Here is a 12820-nt window from a genome sequence, read left to right as displayed (position 1 = left end):
AAGCGGTGTGTGTGCGCGAGTCTGTCGTGAGCTTTCTGTGTGCTCCTTTGAGTGCGTGTGCGCAGATGAGAACTGTGAAGGCTTTTATACTAGACGTGCTCGCCGGAAGCATAAGTATTTCTCATGTGAGATTTGCAACTGTGCAGACGAATATCAAGTATTGCAAATTAAAAAAGGGTGGTCAGTTAATGATGCTGCTGTAATTAATGTTTATTCAGCAATAATTGTTCTGTACCGGTAGCAGAACCGTTAGCGTCTGAGCTTATCAATACTTCTGTCTTTTATAATATAGCACTAATACCTACAAAGCACAGAGTTTCAGTAGCCATCACCACACTACAAATCACCTTTCAGGTCAGCTGCAACTTCACTCAGCAATTTTCACTGCACAACCAGCAGGTGAGTGTCACTTTTCCCCCTCTGACATTTCAGATGTTTCGTGCTATTTGCAGGTTTTGTAAGGGTTTGCAGCACGTTCTCTATTCATGTTATTGTGAGGGTGTGCAACACGTGCTGTCAAACTGATAAAGATGTTATCTGAAGTTCCAGCACATGCAGCTCGCTCGGCCACTGTAAATTTCATTTTCTGAATACTTTTTGACTGTAAATATTAATTAGGATTAAATAAGTTTTTAAATTAATCAGGTCTTGTCTCTAAATGTACTGAAACTGAAGCGCATTGTGACTTAATGATTGTGCATTTTGTGTACCAACTCTAATCAATGTTCACTCAAGTATAACACTTTGTGTGTGTGTGTGTGTGTGTGTACACATGTATTATAAGGACCTTGTTTTACCAAAACATATATTCTTAACAAGGTGTCATCTGGAACATGTTATGATGGTCCCCATAAAGCAAGGTTGACATGATACAGGTGTAAACATCCGCACTGATATGACATACCAAAATGAGCAAGTGTGCAATGTAATCAGTAAAAGGTCATGAACATTACTGAAATACTGACACATTCTTGAAATCATAAGACATTTTATAAGAACATTTTTGTCAGTCCATTAGGAAAGTGCCAGCGTATCTGAATTTGTGAATTTTTGTATGATCAAACTTCTTTTGCTTAAATATCTCATTCATGACATTCACATACCTTTATTTTTATTTGTTTGCCAGCATGTTTTTAGCTGTCAGTGTTCGTGGACTCAAGTGTTGTCTGGTAGAATATTACATATTTTGTTTTCTTAATGTCAGTGACTCTGGAGAAACGCTGTTTAACACTGGATGAGAAAAACGTGCTTTATTTGGTGTCTTCAATATGAGATCATCTCAGACCGGTTCCAGGAGTTGAGCTTGTAAAGGGTTCGATGTCCATCAGTGAATGATTTTACACATTTTATTTATTGAACATCCTTTTTTCATTTTTTACAAGATTATCAAACCAAATCAATAACGAGATTGCCAAAATGACAGATTGTCTCTTATTTATTGAATTCTTTTGCAAACTAACGGTGAGATATTAGCATCAACTACTTCCACAACCATTGAGATTTCCGCTCTCATTTGGTTCTTGATTAGATTTTTAGCTGCAAAAGCTGTTCGTTTCACTGCTTGATTTTCTTTTAATGTTAACTTATAAACCCATCTGTTTGTAGAGCAAGTAGTTTGATTGTATTGTGCCATGTGTTATTCCTAGTAATTCCTAGAAAATACTAAAGCAAATCACATTATTCGGTTTACTTCTGCATTGCAGAAGGGCAATACCAGTTTGCAATTATGGAAAAAAAAGGCAAAGTCATAGTACAGGGTGTCCGTGGGCTCTTAAAAGTATTAAAAATTGATATAACAAATCTGAGAAAATTAAAGCCCTTAAAAGTTAAAAGTAAACTTATGGTTGTTATGATTTTACGAGGTCTTACATTCTGTTCAAAGTGTTGTCCACATTGTTTGACTCAAAAATAATTAATATATATATATTTTCCTCAATGTGATGTAATTTTGGACAAACATAGGAAGGTTGTGTGGTGCTCTCCACATAGAGCAAAACAGACAGCCAAATATGCGAATGTAAGTTTGCCTTCTCTTGTTAGGGGAAACACAAGTTTACACAGTGGCTGAAGAGTAATTTATTCTATCAAGCTTTTTTTCTTCTCAGCTGTAACTATTTATTACAACTATTACAACTGCTTCTGGTGTTAAATGCTTGAAGATGATAAGGACTTGAAGTTGCGCCATGATCTTAAAATATTCAGAGCTCTTTAAAAGATATTGAAATTACGTTTAGTATTCCCGCATATACCTTGTAGTGAAATCATCACAGTAAAGAGTTGAATTAAGCTGATTTCATGAGTTTCCTGATCATTAAATGCTGGATTTTCACCAGATGTTCAGAAGATGCCCATCAACAGTTGTTTTTTCTTGGACAAAAGCAGGTCCACTACGTTGATCCTCTCGTCGGCAATGGTTTAATGCTATGTAAAAAAAGCAGATTGTCAAAGTAACTTAATGATGAACAGAAATAAACTCCAGATAATACAAAGATTTGACATTTTCAAAATATTAAACATTTGATTCATTCATGGTCTGTTGATTTATTGTCTGAATTGATGTTTGAACTTAATGTTTGAATTGATGATTGAACTTATTGTTTGTATGCATCAATTTCAAGTTTGAAAGCATGGTTAAAACATGTAATGTGTAAGATTCGTTAGCATTTTTATCATTTTAGCATATTACTAGTATTTTAAGCATGTCGTTAACCTTTTGTAGCTTGTTGCTATTATTTTAATGTCACTCATTTTAGCATGTTGCTAACATTTTAGCGTGTCACTATCATTTTTAATATGTCGCTATAATTTTTAGCATGTCAATATCACTTCTAGCATGTTGCTATTGTTTTTATCGTGTCGTTAGCATGATGCTATCATTCTTAGCACGTTGCTATCATTTTTTACGTTTTTTAGCATGACGCTATCGTTTTTAGCATGTCGTTAGCATGCTATCGTTTTTAGCGCGATGCTGTCGTTTTTAGCGATGTTAGCATAATGCTAGCATTTTTAATATATCATTAGCATGATGCTATAGTTTTTAGCGTGATGCTATCGTTTTTATCGTGTCATTAGCATGATGCTATCGTTTTTAGCATGTCGTTAGCATGATGCTAGCATTTTTAGCGTGTTTTTAGCATTATGCTATCGTTTTTAGCGTGTCTAGCATTATGCTATTGTTTTAAGCGTGATGCTGTCGTTTTTAGCGTGATGTTAGCATGATGCTATCGTTTTTAGCTTGTCATTAGCATGACGCTATTGTTTTTAGCATGTTGTTAGCATGACGCTATCGTTTGTAGCATGTCGTTAGCATAATGTTAACATTTTTAGCGTGTTTTTAGCATTATGCTATCGTTTTTAGCGTGATGCTATCGTTTTTAGCATGTCGTTAGCATGATGCTATCGTTTTTAGCGTGATGCTATCGATATTAGCGTGATGCTATTGTTTTTAGCGTGTTGTTAGCATGATGCTATCGTTTTTAGCGTGATGCTATCGTTTTTAGCATGTCGTTAGCATGATGCTAGCATTTTTAGCGTGTTTTTAGCATTATGCTATCGTTTTTAGCGTGTCTAGCATTATGCTATCGTTTTTAGCGTGATGCTGTCGTTTTTAGCGTGATGTTAGCATGATGCTATTGTTTTTAGCATGTCGTTAGCATGACGCTATCGTTTGTAGCATGTCGTTAGCATAATGTTAACATTTTTAGCGTGTTTTTAGCATTATGCTATCGTTTTTAGCGTGATGCTATTGTTTTTAGCGTGTTGTTAGCATGATGCCATCGTTTTTAGCGTGATGCTATCGTTTTTAACATGTTGTTAGCATGATGCTAGCATTTTAGCATGTCGTTTGCACGACGCTATCATTTTTAGCGTGTCGTTAGCATGATGCTATCGTTTTTAGCGTGTTGTTAGCACGACGCCATCGTTTTTAGCATGTCGTTAGCATGATGCTAGCATTTTAGCATGTCGTTAACACGACGCTATCATTTTTAGCATGATGCTAGTATTTTAGCATGTCATTAGCACGAGGCTATTGTTTTTAGCGTGATGCTATCAATATTAGCGTGATGCTATCGATATTAGCATGATGCTATCGTTTTTAGCGTGATGCTATCAATATTAGCGTGATGCTATCAATATTAGCACGACGCTATCGTTTTTAGCGTGTCGTTAGCATGATGCTATCGTCTTTAGCGTGATGCTATCGTTTTTAGCGTGTCGTTAGCATGATGCTATCGTTTTTAGCATGTCATTAGCATGATGCTATCGTTTTTAGCGTGTTGTTAGCATGATGCTAGCATTTTAGCGTGTCGTTAGCACGACGCTATCGTTTTTAGCATGTCGTTAGCATGATGCTAAGATTTTAGCATGTCGTTAGCACGACGCTATCATTTTTAGCATGATGCTAGATTTTTAGCATGTCATTAGCACGAGGTTAGCTTTTTAACGTGTCGTTACCATGATGCTATCGTTTTTAGCATGATGCTATCGTTTTTAGCGTGATGCTATCGTTTTTACCGTGTTGTTAGCATGATGCTATTGTATTTAGCATGTCGTTTGCATGATGCTATCGTTTTTAACGTGTCATTAGCATTATGCTATCGTTTTAAGCATGTCGTTAGCATGATGCTAGCATTTTTAGCGTAACTTTAGCATGTGGTTAGCTAAACTTTAGCATCACTTTAGCATTTTGTTAGCGTGACTTTAGCATGTTTTTAGCATGTTGTTAGCGTGACTTTAGCATGTTGTTAGCATAACTTTAGCATGTTGTTAGCATAACTTTAGCATGTTGTTAGCATAACTTTAGCATGTTGTTAGCATAACTTTAGCATGTTGTTAGCATAACTTTAGCATGTTGTTAACATAACTTTAGCATGTAAGCATGACTTTAGCATAACTTTAGCATAACTTTAGCATGTTGTTAGCATAACTTTAGCATGTTAGCATGACTTTAGCATAACTTTAGCATGTTGTTAGCATAACTTTAGCATGTAAGCATGACTTTAGCATAACTTTAGCATAACTTTAGCATGTTGTTAGCATAACTTTAGCATGTTAGCATGACTTTAGCATAACTTTAGCATGTTGTTAGCATAACTTTAGCATGTTGTTAGCGTGACTTTAGCATGTTGTTAGCATAACTTTAGCAGGTTGTTAGCATAACTTTAGCATAACTTTAGCATAACTTTAGCATGTTGTTAGCATAACTTTAGCATGTTAGCATAACTTTAGCATGTTGTTAGCATAACTTTAGCATGTTAGCATGACTTTAGCATAACTTTAGCATGTTGTTAGCATAACTTTAGCATGTTGTTAGCATAACTTTAGCATGTTAGCATGACTTTAGCATAACTTTAGCATGTTGTTAGCATAACTTTAGCATGTTGTTAGCATAACTTTAGCATGTTGTTAGCATAACTTTAGCATGTTGTTAGCATGTTGTTAGCGTGACTTTACCATAACTTTAGCATGTTGTTAGCGTGACTTTAGCATGTTAGCATAACTTTAGCATGTTTTTAGCATGTTTTTAGCATAATTTTAGCGTGTTGTTAGCGTGACTTTAGCATTACTTTAGCATGTTGTTAGCATAACTTTAGCATGTTAGCATAACTTTAGCATGTTAGCATGACTTTAGCATAACTTTAGCATGTTGTTAGCATAACTTTAGCATGTTGTTAGCGTGACTTTAGCATGTTGTTAGCATAACTTTAGCATGTTGTTAGCATAACTTTAGCATAACTTTAGCATGTTGTTAGCATAACTTTAGCATGTTAGCATGACTTTAGCATAACTTTAGCATGTTGTTAGCATAACTTTAGCATGTTGTTAGCGTGACTTTAGCATGTTGTTAGCATAACTTTAGCATGTTGTTAGCATAACTTTAGCATAACTTTAGCATAACTTTAGCATGTTGTTAGCATAACTTTAGCATGTTAGCATAACTTTAGCATGTTGTTAGCATAACTTTAGCATGTTGTTAGCATGTTGTTAGCGTGACTTTACCATAACTTTAGCATGTTGTTAGCGTGACTTTAGCATGTTAGCATAACTTTAGCATGTTTTTAGCATGTTTTTAGCATAATTTTAGCGTGTTGTTAGCGTGACTTTAGCATTACTTTAGCATGTTGTTAGCATAACTTTAGCATGTTGTTAGCATAACTTTAGCATGTTAGCATGACTTTAGCATAACTTTAGCATGTTGTTAGCATAACTTTAGCATGTTGTTAGCGTGACTTTAGCATGTTTTTAGCATGTTGTTAGCGTGACTTTACCATAACTTTAGCATGTTGTTAGCGTGACTTTAGCATGTTAGCATAACTTTAGCATGTTTTTAGCATGTTTTTAGCATAATTTTAGCGTGTTGTTAGCGTGACTTTAGCATTACTTTAGCATGTTGTTAGCATAACTTTAGCATGTTGTTAGCATAACTTTAGCATGTAAGCATGACTTTAGCATAACTTTAGCATAACTTTAGCATGTTGTTAGCATAACTTTAGCATGTTAGCATGACTTTAGCATAACTTTAGCATGTTGTTAGCATAACTTTAGCATGTTGTTAGCGTGACTTTAGCATGTTGTTAGCATAACTTTAGCATGTTGTTAGCATAACTTTAGCATGTTGTTAGCATAACTTTAGCATAACTTTAGCATAACTTTAGCATGTTGTTAGCATAACTTTAGCATGTTAGCATAACTTTAGCATGTTAGCATGACTTTAGCATAACTTTAGCATGTTGTTAGCATAACTTTAGCATGTTGTTAGCATAACTTTAGCATGTTGTTAGCGTGACTTTAGCATGTTGTTAGCGTAACTCTAGCATGTTGTTAGCGTGACTTTAGCATAACTTTAGCATGTTGTTAGCATAACTTTAGCATGTTTTTAGCATGTTTTTAGCATAATTTTAGCGTGTTGTTAGCGTGACTTTAGCATTACTTTAGCATGTTGTTAGCATAACTTTAGCATGTTGTTAGCATAACTTTAGCATGTTGTTAGCATAACTTTAGCATGTTGTTAGCATAACTTTAGCATGTTGTTAGCATAACTTTAGCATGTTGTTAGCATAACTTTAGCATGTTGTTAGCATAACTTTAGCATGTTGTTAGCATAACTTTAGCATGTTGTTAGCATAACTTTAGCATGTTAGCATGACTTTAGCATAACTTTAGCATGTTGTTAGCGTGACTTTAGCATGTTGTTAGCGTGACTTTAGCATAACTTTAGCATGTTGTTAGCATAACTTTAGCATCACTTTAGCATTTTGTTAGCGTGACTTTAGCATGTTAGCATGACTTTAGCATAACTCTAGCATGTTGTTAGCATAACTTTAGCATGTTGTTAGCATAACTTTAGCATGTTGTTAGCGTGACTTTAGCATGTTGTTAGCGTAACTCTAGCATGTTGTTAGCGTGACTTTAGCATAACTTTAGCATGTTGTTAGCATAACTTTAGCATGTTGTTAGCGTGACTTTAGCATGTTGTTAGCGTAACTCTAGCATGTTGTTAGCGTGACTTTAGCATAACTTTAGCATGTTGTTAGCATAACTTTAGCATGTTGTTAGCATGACTTTAGCATAACTTTAGCATGTTTTTAGCATAACTTTAGTATGTTGTTAGCATGACTTTAGCATAACTTTAGCATGTTGTTAGCATAACTTTAGTATGTTGTTAGCATGACTTTAGCATAACTTTAGCATGTTGTTAGCATAACTTTAGTATGTTGTTAGCATGACTTTAGCATAACTTTAGCATGTTGTTAGCGTGACTTTAGCATGTTGTTAGCGTGACTTTAGCATGTTAACATGACTTAAGCTTGTTGTTAGTGTTATTGTGACTATTATTTTAGCATGTTAACATGACTAGCATGTTGTATACTAACAACATGGGACTGGGTCGGCGCTCGTTGGCATGTATTAGCTCTGGAATTGCCACAGTTATCCAAGTAACGGATGGAGCGATCAAAGGAACCATAACTGATTTAATGAGCCATTCGCAGTTTCACTGTACCGGCCGTGTGCACTTAGACCTGCATGGCTTAATCTTTGAGACAAGCATATGTTACTGGCAGGATCAACCAGGTAGCCCCGAGCAGAGTGGTAGAGGAAGAGAGCTCTTCCTCGCTCACGGGTCTCGCGCTGCCGCTCGCGCCCCCGGAGGGGGCGAGGGAGGCGCGGCCGCTCGCTGTGTGGGGTTTTTGCGGGGTTGTGGTCACCGGGAAATGCGACGTGCTTCGCGGCGAGCCCGGCCGAAGAGCGGAGAGCGCCCGCACCGGCGCCGCCCTCCACTGTGAGAGAGCGGCGAGGGAGGCGCGTCGACCTTCGCTGGGCTGCCGGTGGAGGACTTTCGAGGTAGACCGGTCGTCTGAGTCCTTTTCCCAAGGAGCGAGGGAGTGCGGAGGAGGCCCGAAGGAGGCCTCGCTCTGCTGCGGGTCTGAGGCCCGAATCGGGGAGGAACCACCCTGCCCACAACGGTCCGAAGGGACCGGGCGAGGGGCCTACCCCAGGGGCGTCGTAAGTTCCCATCGGTCAGGTGACAGAACAGCAGGGCGCTGCTGCTATCGAAGTCACCCCCGGCAGTCGTTCCTGCTGAGGTGAGGGGCCCGTTTAGAAGAGAACGGTGCACCTTCTGGGGCCGTCGTTCTCCTCTAAGGTCTCCTCTAAAGACTTCCCAACAAGTGCTGAAAACCAAAGTCCACGAAGTTTCGCCTTCGCCGAAACCTCGATGGCAGGTCAGAGAAAACCGGGGTGGGGTGGGGGGGGCCCTATCGGCTGGTGGGGGGGTCCTCCCGCCTGGCGTCGACCCGTTCACGTGTCCTAGTAACCCAAAGTGTCCCAGCGCCCTGTCTTGTGCGTCTTGTGCGTGACTGTAGACATGTAGAGAGCCTTCCTCGTAACGTCCCCGGTGGATGTGTTCTGCAAGTGCCAGGCGAGCCCTCTCCAGGCCGAACGTATTCCTGTTGAGCCTTAAACGAACGTCGACTCTTTGTGCCTTATTTTTCTCTCTCCTTGAGAGTGAGGTGAATCGCCTTTTAGTTGGTTAAAAAATAAAAAAATAAAAAAAGTTTATTCAAGGATAACATCCTAACCCCCCCCCCACAATCCCCCCCCCACACACACACACAGAGGGATTCACTTTCCAATAGAAAATGTATAAAACAAAAAAAATAATAATAATTTAAAAAAATCCTACCGATGACCCCAGGCCAGCCCATCAGCTTCTCTTTAAATAAAAAAAGAAAGAAATTTGTGAAAAAAAAAAAAAACTGCCGCAGACCCCCGGTCACCCCATCAGCTTCACTTTGCGAGAAAAAAAAAAAAAAAAAAATTAGAGTTAAAAAGTAGACCCCCGGCCATCCCATAGGCTTCACTTTGCAAGAAAAGTAGTAGAAGAAAAAAAATTGAAAAAGAAAACTACTTGTCACCGTAGAACCCCGGTCATCCCATTGGCTTCACTTTGCGAGAAAGAAAGAAAAAAAAAAAACCGCTGACCCACAGCCAACCCACCAGCCTCACTTTGTAAAAAAAAAAATAATAATAATTATAAACAGAGTATATCCCCGGCCATCCCATAGGCTTCACTTTGCAAGAAAAGTAGTAGAAGAAACAAAACTGGAAAAAAAAACTACCTGCCACCGCAGACCCCCGGTCATCCCATTGGCTTCACTTTGCGAAAAAACAAAAACTGATAAAATACTATATACATACCTACATATACACACATATATATATATATATATATATATATATATATATATATATATATATATATATATATATATATATATTTGTCTGTGTGTGTGTGTTAAAGGATATATCATGCTTCTACCAGAAATATCCCAGAGACCCACCATCCCCCAAGTGAGACTTTGTCATCTCATTGGCTTCACTTGGCAAAAAACAAAAACTGAAAAAATAAATAAAAATACCTCGTCCCCCGGCCACCCCATATGTATATATATATATATATATATATATATATGTGTGTGTGTGTGTGTAATTACATATATGTGTTTGAGGTAAAGGATCTATCACGTTTCTACCAGAGACCCACCATCCCCCAAGTGAGAGTTGGACAAGTGTGCCCTAACCTTAACCCAACCATACAACCATAAACCCCTAACTCTAAACCTCAACCTAACCCTAAACCCAATTTTAACTCCACCCCTAACCCCAACCCAAACCCTACCCCCAACCCTAAATCCAACTTTACCCCTCAACCTAACTCCAAACCCTACCCCCAACTTTAACCCCACACCTAACCCCAACCCAAACCCTACCCCAACCCTAAACCCAAATTTAACCCCACACCTAACCCCAACCCAAACCCTACCCTAAACCCAAATCTAACCCTAAACCCCAAATCATAACCTCAAACCCTACCAAGCCTAACCCTAATCCTTTAAGAAAAGACCCACCATCCCCCAATTGAGTGTTGCACGACCATAGTCTCTGTGCCTTTTCTCTCTCTCTCTCTCTCTCTCTCTCTCTCTCTCTCTCTCTCTTGCAGGGTGAGCTGAATCGGCTTGACTGACAAAAACGAAGGAAAACCACCACCTCTAGCCAGAGAGCAGGAAAGCCATCCCCCAGCGAGAGTAGGACGACTGTGGCATGGTGCAGTGTTCCACCCAGCAACAAAAGACCCACCATCCCCCAATTGAGTGTTGGACAACCATGGCCTCTGTGCCTCTCTCTCTCTCTCTCTCTCTCTGTCTCTCCCTCCCTTCCCCTCCTCTCTCTTTCTTGCAGGGTGAGCTGAATCGGCTTGACTTTGACAAAAACGAAGGAAACCCACCACTCCTAAACAGAGAACAGGAAAGTCATGCGCCGAGTGAGAGTTGGAGCAGTGGGCCTCGACGAGGCTTGTGCAGTGTTCCAAAGAGCAAGAAAAGACCCACCATCCCCCAAGTGAGTGTTGGAACCACCAGTGACTCTTTGCCTTTTCTCTTTCTAACCCCCCCCCCCTTCTTACAGGGTGAGCTGAATCGGCTTGACTTTTACAAAAATGGAGGAAACCCACCACCCATAGACAGAGAGCAGGAAAGCCATCCCCCAGCGTGAGAGTTGGAGGAGTGGGCCTCGACGAGTCTTGTGCACTGTTCCAAAGAGCAAGATAAGACCCACCATCCCCCAAGTGACTATTGGTTGTACAGTGCCTCTCTTGAGAGTGAGGGGAATCGGCTTGACTCTACAAAAAGAGGACAGACCCACCATCCCCCAAGTGAGTGTTGGAACCACCAGTGACTCTTTGCCTTTTCTCTCTTTCTCTTTCTTCTCTCTCCTTCTTACAGGGTGAGCTGAATCGGCTTGACTTTGACAAAAATGGAGGAAACCCACCACCCATAGACAGAGAGCAGGAAAGCCATCCCCCAGCGTGAGAGTTGGAGGAGTGGGCCTTGACGAGGCTTGTGCAGTGTTCCAAAGAGCAAGATAAGACCCACCATCCCCCAAGTGAGTGTTGGAGGACCAGTGGCTCGCTTTCTCTTGAGAGTGAGGGGAAACAGCTTGACTCTACAAAAAGAGGACAGACCCACCATCCCCCAAGTGAGTGTTGGAACGACCAGTGACTCTTTGCCTTTTCTCTCTTTCTAACAACCCCCCCCCCCCCCCCTTTCTTACAGGGTGAGCTGAATAGGCTTGAGTTTTACAAAAATGGAGGAAACCCACCACCCCTAGACAGAGAGCAGGAAAGCCATCCCTTGAGAGAGTTGGAGGAGTGGGCCTTGACGAGGCTTGTGCAGTGTTCCAAAGAGCAAGATAAGACCCACCATCCCCCAAGTGAGTGTTGGAGGACCAGTGGCTCGCTTTCTCTTGAGAGTGAGGGGAATCGGCTTGACTCTACAAAAAGAGGACAGACCCACCATCCCCCAAGTGAGTGTTGGAACCACCAGTGACTCTTTGCCTTTTCTCTCTTTCTAAACCCCCCCCCCCCCTTCTTACAGGGTGAGCTGAATCGGCTTGACTTTTACAAAAATGGAGGAAACCCACCACCCATAGACAGAGAGCAGGAAAGCCATCCCCCAGCGTGAGAGTTGGAGGAGTGGGCCTCGACGAGTCTTGTGCACTGTTCCAAAGAGCAAGATAAGACCCACCATCCCCCAAGTGAGTGTTGATGACCAGTGGCTCGCTTTCTCTTGAGAGTGAGGGGAATCGGCTTGACTCTACAAAAAGAGGACAGACCCACCATCCCCCAAGTGAGTGTTGGAACCACCAGTGACTCTTTGCCTTTTCTCTCTTTCTCTTTCTTCTCTCTCCTTCTTACAGGGTGAGCTGAATCGGCTTGACTTTGACAAAAATGGAGGAAACCCACCACCCATAGACAGAGAGCAGGAAAGCCATCCCCCAGCGTGAGAGTTGGAGGAGTGGGCCTTGACGAGACTTGTGCACTGTTCCAAAGAGCAAGATAAGACCCACCATCCCCCAAGTGAGTGTTGGATGACCAGTGGCTCGCTTTCTCTTGAGAGTGAAGGGAATCGGCTTGACTCTACAAAAAGAGGACAGACCCACCATCCCCCAAGTGAGTGTTGGAACCACCAGTGACTCTTTGCCTTTTCTCTCTTTCTCTTTCTTCTCTCTCCTTCTTACAGGGTGAGCTGAATCGGCTTGACTTTGACAAAAATGGAGGAAACCCACCACCCATAGACAGAGAGCAGGAAACCTATCCCCCAGCGTGAGAGTTGGAGGAGTGGGCCTCGACGAGTCTTGTGCACTGTTCCAAAGAGCAAGATAAGACCCACCATCCCCCAAGTGAGTGTTGATGACCAGTGGCTCGCTTTCTCTTGAGAGTGAGGGGAATCGGCTTGACTCTACAAAAAGAGGACAGACCCAC

General features: G+C 40.7%; 1 long non-coding RNA gene across 1 annotated transcript; it reads left to right on the top strand.

Moving 5' to 3' along the window:
• The first annotated feature begins 7037 nt into the window (after positions 1-7037).
• LOC147842906 (uncharacterized) lies at positions 7038-8457 on the top strand. The gene is made up of 2 exons (XR_015495046.1): positions 7038-7710; positions 7745-8457. It is a non-coding gene; the product is annotated as an uncharacterized LOC147842906 (long non-coding RNA).
• Positions 8458-12820: the final 4363 nt, after the last annotated feature.

Source organism: Danio rerio, chromosome 7, assembly GCF_052040795.2.
Source record: "Danio rerio strain M-AB ecotype USA chromosome 7, GRCz13ab, whole genome shotgun sequence".
In the NCBI taxonomy this organism is placed as follows: domain Eukaryota; kingdom Metazoa; phylum Chordata; class Actinopteri; order Cypriniformes; family Danionidae; genus Danio; species Danio rerio.
The sequence above is the reverse complement of the archived record's forward strand: the minus strand, read 5'-3'. Positions and strand labels throughout refer to the sequence as shown.